This window comes from Babylonia areolata, chromosome 6, assembly GCF_041734735.1.
Source record: "Babylonia areolata isolate BAREFJ2019XMU chromosome 6, ASM4173473v1, whole genome shotgun sequence".
NCBI classification, from domain to species: Eukaryota; Metazoa; Mollusca; class Gastropoda; order Neogastropoda; family Buccinidae; genus Babylonia; species Babylonia areolata.
The window spans coordinates 22,572,141-22,581,095 of NC_134881.1; the positions used below are offsets into that span (position 1 = coordinate 22,572,141).

The 8,955-nt window shown below is 43.5% G+C and overlaps 1 protein-coding gene across 1 annotated transcript in view; it reads right to left on the reverse strand.

The window, feature by feature from the left end:
- The window catches only part of LOC143282836 (organic cation transporter protein-like), a 49,689-nt gene that overhangs the window by 39,723 nt on the left and 1,011 nt on the right, over positions 1-8,955 (reverse strand). The gene's annotated exons all lie outside the window — the stretch shown is intronic.

Genomic DNA, 8,955 nt, shown 5'->3' on the forward strand with positions numbered 1-8,955 from the left:
CTTGCATCACGTGCTGAGTTCACCTTTTTCGCTTGCTGAGTGAGTTTGTGTGTGTGTGTGTGTGTGTGTGTGAGAACTGACAACAATTCAGTGTTCCCTGCCCGTATGGAAATAAACGATAATCACGTGTCGTTTCCAAGTTCTGAAGCTCTGTGTGTGTGTGTGTGTGTGTGTGTGTGTGTGTGAGTCTGGATTTGTGTGTGTGTGTGTGAGTTTCGGAAGGAGTTTGTTTTGTTTGTTTTTTAAGCCCGGACTTACTCTTTACAAGTCTTAATTTGTTTATAAACATAGATGGGGGTTCGAAAGGAAATCTGTACATAGTTCATGCGTAAATATCATCATAAATCTAGGACTGGTTGAGGGTTTGGGATTATTATCATGACTATATTTTTGAGGGATAAAAAGAGAAGAAATAAAATGAGGTCTTGTTTTGTTGAAAAGTGAAATCCGTGTCTTGACTACACTGTTGTCGAAATGGAATACTAAGAGAATGCATCACAAGCCCATATACCGAATTTTACGCAGGAGAAATAAATTCCATTACACCAAGGCCTGACAAAGCGCGTTTTATTGGGGTATGCTGCTGGTCAGGCATCTGCTTAGCAGATGTGGTGTAGCGTTCATATGGCTTTGTCCGAACGCAGTGACTCCTCCTTGAGAGACTGAAACTGAAAAACTGAAACTGAAACTCTCAGAGGGCACACCACAGGTCGCTCATTGGCCAACAAGCGGCGACATGTCTCTCTCCCAAAGCTAGGCTTCAAAAGTCTCGATTCAGCTTTTCTTTCAGGATTGCATAGAATCCATTTCAGTGCTCGGAACCCACTCACAAGTGGACATGCTACACACACACACACACACACACACACACACACACCAGCTAACGATGTGAAACTGAATAACACAACAGAATGAAACAATTCGAGGGAAACAGAAAGACACAGAAAGAGAAATGCACGAACAGACGCCAGAACTGTAACGACTTACGACTGTTTGTCTCTTCTGTTCCTCCTACTCCGATATCTACTCTTTGGTCTTATCTGATTGCACCTCTGTGTGTGTGTGTGTGTGTGTGTGTGTGTGTTTGCGTGTGTGAGTGTGTGTGTGTGTGTGTGTGTGTGTGTGTGTGTTTGCGTGTGTGTGTGTGTGTGTGTGTGTGTGTGTGTGACTCTCGGTTGTAAATAATATTCATGCACGTATTCATATTGTTATGTTTTTTGTTTGTTTGTTTGTTTGTCTGTTTTCTTTCTTTTTGTCTGTCTTTCATTCTTTCTTTTTTCGTTCTTTCTTTCTCATGATTTGAAAGAAACCGATGTCATGTCATATATTTTTATATTGCGTGTCTGACGTCTGACGGGCGCGATAGCCGAATGGTTAAAGCGTTGGACTTTCAATCTGATGGTCCCGGGTTCGAATCAGGGTGACGGCGCCTGGTGGGTAAAGGGTGGAGATATTTCCTATTTCCCAGGTCAGCATATGTGCAGACCTGCCAGTGCCTGAACCCCCTTCGTGTGTATACGCAAGCAGAAGATCAAATACGTACGTTAAAATTCCTGTAATCCGTGTCAGCGTTCGGTGGAAACAAGAACATACCCAGCATGCACACCCCCGAAAGCGGAGTATGGTTGCCTACATGGCGGGTTAAAAACGATCATACACGTAAAAGCCCACTCGCGTATATACGAGTGAACGTGGGAGTTGCAGCCTACGAACGCAGAAGAATGAAGAAGAGGAGGAGTATTGCGTGTTTGTTATATTTTCCGCTCTATGTTGGGCAGGATGAAAACAAGCCGTTTCTGCGTATTCCTTTTTCCATCTATGAAAAAAGTTTGTTGTTTTCCGGAAGTCGTTCTCTCTCTCTCTCTCTCTCTCTCTCTCTCTCTCTCTCTCTCTCACTCATCGTCACTGTCTGAGTGGTTGATGTGAGGATGTTGCTTTCGTGTGTCATAGTTATGCCTGCGTGTGTAAATTATGTTTATTTGGCTCACCACGTACATGACCAAGACAGCTGGCCAACAGACGACAGCTGGCCAACAGACGACACAGAGACACTAATATATTTTTTCCAATGACAACATTATTATTGCTGTTGTGTTCTCTCAATAGCAGTGAGATGAATGCATATGATTATATGACTATATATATATATATATATATATATGAAATTATATATATTTATATATATTCGTGTGTGTGTGTGTGTGTGTGTGTGTGTGTGTGTGTGTGTGTGTGTGTGTTCTGACTCACCCTGCCTTGCAACGAAAAGCTGTAAAAACAACCAACCACAATCAACTCAACTGGCAAGACAGACAGACAGACAGACAGAACAGACAAACAACGGCCCCGGACACTTGAAGAAGAGAACAACAGCAATAACGACAACAACGGTGGATGGTCCACGCCTCACTGACCACCACCACAACCATCACTACCACCATCCTCACTGACCACCACCACAACCACCACTACCACCATCCTCACTGACCACCACCACAACCACCACTACCACCATCACACAAGACCAGCCCTGACCATGCTGACACTGCCCACCACCACACAAGGCGCAGGCTGTCCAGTCCAGTTCAGACAAATCCCATGACATCCCCCCCAACCCCCTTCCCATGCCCCGTTCCGACAGGTCCCACCCATTAAAACAGCAAGCCAGGTGTCTTCATCAACACGATCTTATACAATAAAGGGCTTCCGCCAAGAGGTCTTTCAACCCCAAACCCCATGCCCTAGTCAGCTAACTGCCCCCCCCCCCCCCCCCACCCCTCACCCCCCATCCTCCTCCCCCTTATCTCTTTCTCTTGACGGCCGACCGGCCGGGCCGGACAGGGACACACTTTGTCAGGCCATAAATAACGTCACTGTATTGTGTTGTCTCCCTCCCCCTCTCCCTACCATCACCTCCACCACCACCACCACCACTCCTCATCCCCCCTCCACCCCTGCCACGGTCAGTGACTTGGTGGAAAAGACAAGAGGAGCCAGTGTGACAAAGGAACGGGGAGAGAGTTGGTGGGAGGGAGGGTAATTAGGGAAGTGTGGGGGGATGGGGGGGGTGGGGGTGGGGAGGGTGATAGAAGTAAGTGGCGCCATGACTATCAACGTAATAGACGAAAGCAGTGGACTGAATCGCCCGTTCGTCAACCACCTGAGAATCCACGGGGGTCAGTCGTTACCTCCCTTTTCTCTTTCTCTCTCTCTCTCCCCCCGCCCCTCCTCCCAACCCCCATCCCGTCACGGAACATATACCAGGGGTCCAGACATCTTATGCAACAAAACGGACGCGCTATGGTTGGTGGGTGGGGTGTGTATGTGGGGGGGTGGAGGTGGCGCTCTCACACGTTCCCCAACTTACCGAGGGTACCCTTGTCTCAAAGCTACCAAAATAACCTTTCTAAAAACACAAGACGGGCGCAAAAGCCGACTGGTTAAATAGGGTCCCGGGTTCGAATCTTTGTGGCGCCTAGTGGTTAAAGGGTGGAGATTTTTTCCGATATCCCAGATCAACATACATGCAGACCTGCCAGTTGCCTGAACCCCCTTCGTGTGTACACGCACGCAGAAGATCAAATACGCACGTTAAAGATCCTGTAATCCATGTCAGCGTTCGGTGGATTATGGAAACAAAAACATACCCAGCATGCGCACTCCCGAAAACGGAGTATGGCTGCCTACATGGCGGGATACATAAACCGAACGGTCATATACGTAAAATGTTAAATTTCACATGTTTGTCTGAGTGTGTATGTGTGTGTGCCTGAAATCTGATTGAATGACACAGGAAACGAATGATGAGCGCCCAATGGCAGCCGTTAGTCGGCTCTACCCAGGTAAACAGCCTGTTGTGTAAATGACCCCGTGTTTGTAAAGCGCTCAGAGCTTGGTCTCCGACCGAGGATAGGCGCCATATAAGTATCCATATCAATCAATCAATCAATCAATCTTTCAGAGTCGTTATAAAGAGACTTAGAGAGAAAGAGAGACTGACACTGACACTGACATATTTTATTGTCCGTTTACCATCAAAGCCCTCTAGAAAAGGGGGAATGACGATAGCTATCATGAAATCAAAACGCCATTCTAATCTGAGAGAGACAGACAGACAGACAGACAGACAAAGAGAGAGAGAGAGAGAGAGAGAGGATATATGTCTTCGGAACAGACACGTAAACACTCAAACATTCATAGCATTACATTAATACCTTTCCCAGACTACTCAAACATATCAAGTAACTTTAAATGACAATAATGATAATAATGATAAAAAGAAGATGTAGCACATGATTCATGGCGCTAACTCCCCATATAATTGGCTCCAAGCGCCTCACATGAAACAATACATATGCAATAGTACATAATAATATAATACATAAGCAATAATACATAATAATATTCCACAGCACATGAAAAACAACAACACATATTATGTTTTTTTCTAAAAACACCGAAACAATGCTATAAATTGTAGACATGAACACACGTACACACACGCAGGTACACACACACACACACACACACACACACACATATATATATACACACATTTTTTCCTACACACGCATACATCATACACACGCACGTGCACACGCACACAGAATGCAATGCACTTTTTTTTTTAAAGGACAGCAAAAGAACTTGGGGGGGGGAAAGATTTTGTGTTGGGTGTCATCTGCGAACTGATGAAAAATCACGACGATGTTGGCTGATAATGTCGGACAATGGTTTAGTATACAGACAATACATGGACCTATCCCCTATACGTCCATGGACTAACTAATACTGGACCACTAACTGAATCTTGAGGGAACACTGTATCGAACAGGAAGAGGTATGGTTTCAGAAGTGGAACTGGACACCTATGAGTGCTACTGGATAGGTAAGATTTAAACCAACCGAGGGCTGTGCACGAGGTTCAACAAATATGATGAAGACGATTTGAGAAAAAAAAAATTCGTGATCTGTTGTGTTGAAAGCTGCCGTCAGATCGAGCAGATACAGATCTGAGGCCTCTTTGTTGACTGTACAGGACAATTTTGTTTTAAACAAATGAAAGACGATTGTCCCTGTACAATGGTTCTGTCTGTATGCAGAAAAACACCCAAGGGAGGTCACTGGATGGCGAATGACGGAGGGGTGACGTAAAACGACCTTTTCGAGTTATCTTGACTGAAAGGGTATAGTTTGAAATAGGTCTGAAGTTCTCTCTCTCTCTCTCTCTCTCTCTCTCTCTCTCTCTCTCTCTCCCTCCCCCTTTTTTTCTTCTTTTAATTTTTTCCCCATTTGGTTGTTGTTGTTGTTGTTGTTGCTGCTGCTGTTGTTGTAAAGACCAGATTTCTTGAGTAGAGTTATGACTGGGACATCGTTAAAATCAAACATACGACCATCCGACTGTATAGCTGATACCCTACTTTTGGTTGTTTATCTACCTTGATTTCATTTTACATTATATTTCTATCACAATATTACAATGAGGCTACGATCTTTTCCATCCGATATTCTGTGCCTCTGCAATATATTTGGCTAGTGACAATATACATATCTTTATTCTCTGATACAAAGACAGCCGCTGGATCATTATTCACTGCAGACGGATACGAAAACAAGTTACTGTCATTTCGATTAGTGTTATAACTATATTCTTCACAATGGAAAGCATAATAAACAACATTTTCAAAATTCTGGCAGCATATTTCACATAAATCATCCCCCTCTCTACTTTCAGTAAACCCAGAAATAGCGAGAGCGACTCGAGCGAGCTAGAAAGACGCAAAGAGAGAAAAAGAGACAGACAAAGAGAAACAGAGAGAATGAGATAGGGTGTATGTGTGTTTGTGTGTTTGTGTGTGTGTGTGTGTGACAAAGAGAGAGAGGCAGACAGACAGACAGACAGACAGAGAGAGAGAGGAAACAAGACGCACAGTAACTATGTAATGTCGCTGAGCTCCGTGCCCGTGTCAAGGCCAGCAGAGGCACAATGAGAGGAGGAGGAGGAGGAGGAGGAGGAATAGGTCACATGACACGCAGCCGGTGGCAGATACACACGCTGTCTATCTCACTCTGACATCCACATCCACACGTCGGACCGTTTTTGTTGTTGTTTTTGTTTGTTGCTTTTTTTTTTTCTTTTCTTTTTTTAATATACCAGAGGCAGAAAGAACCCACCCCCATCTCCAACACTCACACGAGCGCGTGCTTACACACACACACACACACACACACACACACACACACACACACACCCACACCACACCACACATACGCATGCACGCACTCACACGCAGACGCAACTGATTCACTTGATTCACAAAGATCTAGTAATCTCTAACCGTAATCATTCGGTCTGTGAATAACCTGCGAGTTCTGATTTAAGCACTGATGTTCAGTTTTTTTATACGAAAAAAATATCATTAATTAAATTGTTATCTCCAATCTGACTAGACTCAACAACACCGTTTAATGTTTTAATGTATGCACTAAAGTCACCTGCCAAAAGCACATCACAACCATACTTTCTTTGGTAATTAATCATAGTTGATTCAATTTCATCAAATAGATCTGCACTACTATACAGCGATCCCTCATGGAGAATATTAGCCGTTCCAACAAGCAGATCTTTATCATAACCTGTATTATCTTTCTAAGTGAAAAACAGACAAACAGAATTGTTGTTCACACTAAAGAACATACGTATATGGTTAGCAAAAGAATCTTTTACAGCACCTACAGTTCTACCAGAACGTTGCTATGATAAATATTTACGACTGTAAACAGGAAAGTGATACCCAATATCTTTAAACATTAAATCTCAATAAACTGATGGTCTTGTCGGTCTGTTTTTGATTTAACAAAAATAAGAAAATCAAACTGTTGAATAAAATGAATAAACTCTTGATGTTTAATCGTGTTCATCTGTCCGCACATATTAAAGAACAAAAATTTGATTTCACTATCAGCCCCCGAAAGCGGAGTATGGCTGCCTACATGGCGGGGTAAAAACGGTCATACACGTAAAAGTCTACTCGTGTTCATACGAGTGAACGTGGGAGTTGCAGCCCACGAACGCAGAAGAAGAAGAAGATTTCACTAGCAGACTGGTTAGAAGTGTCTGATGAGATAGGAGCACACTGTTTATGGTCTCCATTGAATTCCTGTAAAGACAACGTCCTGCAGACCCAAGGCCGAATAGTACTAGGTGTCAATTCCCAGAAGGTACAGGTCATCAAGCATATTCACGAACATCACCTTGGCATCTGCTGTATGCTAGCTGTCCAGGCGCCGTCTTCAACACACACACACCTGAGTTTCCACTCCGACGTTGTGGACAACTTAGACAACGTTGCCGTTTTTCTTCGCCAGTTCTAACAATCTGCTTCGCAGGTCGTCGTTGATGGTGTGTAGTTGATCTCTTCTGGTGTTTCTGTTCCTATATTTCTAATGATCTATCACTTCAGCTTTTCTCCTCAGTGATGTAAACTTGACCAGGATGGGTCTTGGTGTTCCACTGGTGTCATTGGTATCTTTGTTGTTGTTCCTTTTTTGAGGGGATTGATATGGATACTTATGTAGCGGATATCCTCGGTCAGAAAACAAGCTCTAAGCACTTTACAAACTCGCTGTCATTTGCACAACAGGCTGCCTACCTGGGTGGAGCCAACTGACGGCTGCCATTGGGCGATCATCATTTGTTTCCTGTGTCATTCAATCAGATTTCAGGCACGCACACATACACACTCAGACAGACATGTAACATTTTACGTATATGACCATTCTGGTTATTTACCCCGCCATGTTGGCAGCCACACTCCGTTTTCGGAGGTGTGCATGCTGGGTATGTTCTTGTTTCTATAACCCACCCTACGCTGACATGGATTACTGGATCTTTAACGTGCGTATTTTGATTTTCTGTGTGCGTATACACACGAAGGGGGTTCAGGCACTAGCATAGCAGGTCTGCACGTATGTTGACTTGGGACATCCTTTCCTTGTCTTCAGTCCTGCTCTGTGGATGATGGAGATTTATTTCTTCAGGCTTTATCTCACAGCTGCCGTGAAAACTTTCATGACCTTTTCTTTTGAGTCTACTTCAGGTGTTCCTAGAACGCTGATGATTTTGACTGTTTCCCTATCTGAGGTATTGCTCTTGCTGGTCGCGTTTGTACTGGAGAAGAAGATTTTGCCGTTGTTGTGATTTTCTCATTTCATCATTTTGCTTCATTATGATGTTAGCCACAGATGAAAGATGAAAGACTCTCTTTGAGGGCATTGATAAAAAAAATCTACTGGATCGAAGAGGAAAGAAGAGGTACAAGCAGTTCTGTGACGCAACAACTGGGTCACATTCAGTGGCATCATTTAAAAAAAAAAAAAAAAAAATTAACCGTATTGTTTCCCCTCCTTTTGCACGGTGAAAACGTGACAACATAATTATTGTTTTCTATTTCGCTCCTGTGATCAAATCGGGAAATAAAAATGTCCAAAAGCTCGTTCATGGCACAGTCAAAAGTGGAAGAAGATGAGGGACCAGGAGTTGAAGTTCTGGGAGTGGATGGCATGTGTCGAGACTGGGCGTAGTCAACGTTGTCTCGCAACAAACACACACTAGATACACGTGTTAAACAATTCAAAGAACTTTACTGTGCGGCTTTTACATGCTTGCAAACAGAAATCCGAAGACCGTTGTTATTCTTCTTCTGCGCACACCGTTGCGCATAATTATTTATTAGGGTTACCTTTTCTTTAACATCGAGTTACCTTTTATCTTGTAGTTTGGATATTACAACCTGACAGCATGATCTCGTAACACTGAACAAAGGTGCGGCGACAAAACGAAAAGTTAGATCCTGTAACTAACATGATACAAATTAAGAGGAAAAAACAACAACAAAAAAACAAAAAACAACAACGAAGATGTGGGTCTTGAATTACGGCGTACTTACGAACAAAGTG